Genomic DNA, 709 nt, shown 5'->3' on the forward strand with positions numbered 1-709 from the left:
TGGAAACCTCTCCCTAGTAGACTGCCAACAAGGACGCTGGAAAACCTCTCCATAGTAGATGCGTTTTAGAACCGTGAGGCTGACGACGATACGTAACGTGCCAAAGCAAACAACATCTACTAGTGCTAAACTCGAAGAATTTTAAATTATTGGCTGGAATAGCTCAGTTGGTTAGAGCGTGTGGCTGTTAACCACAAGGTCGGAGGTTCAAACCCTCCTTCTAGCGTTGGTGATCATTTGTTCTTTATGAGTGTCTTGATAATATTATTGTCTTACATATTCTATTGAATCATAACCCTTGAATCATGTTATAAGATGTTGAACACCACATTCCTGGATAGTCTGCTTCAATCTCCATCTTCCATAAACTGAAATCTTGTCATCGAACTTCTCAATTCCAATCTTCTTTGAACTTTCAATCTTCACAGATCGGATTTTGCCTTACCAATTGTTAGAATCGCATAGGAACGAACTTACACACTCGATCTAGATGAACCCAAAGAACAAGAAAAAGAAGATGCCTTGTGCTTCCACTGCTTTGTGGTCCCGAATTTTGCCTTACCAATTGTTAGAATCGCATAGGAACGAACTTACACACTCGATCTAGATGAACCCAAAGAACAAGAAAAAGAAGATGCCTTGTGCTTCCACTGCTTTGTGGTCCCGAATTTTGCCTTACCAATTGTTAGAATCGCATAGGAACGAACTT

General features: G+C 40.5%; 1 non-coding gene across 1 annotated transcript; it reads left to right on the forward strand.

Moving 5' to 3' along the window:
• Window positions 1-152: 152 nt before the first annotated feature.
• Window positions 153-226, forward strand: TRNAN-GUU. The gene has a single exon. It is a non-coding gene; the product is annotated as a tRNA-Asn (tRNA).
• Window positions 227-709: the final 483 nt, after the last annotated feature.

This window comes from Cucurbita moschata, unplaced genomic scaffold, assembly GCF_002738365.1.
Source record: "Cucurbita moschata cultivar Rifu unplaced genomic scaffold, Cmos_1.0 Cmo_Scf00047, whole genome shotgun sequence".
NCBI lineage: Eukaryota > Viridiplantae > Streptophyta > Magnoliopsida > Cucurbitales > Cucurbitaceae > Cucurbita > Cucurbita moschata.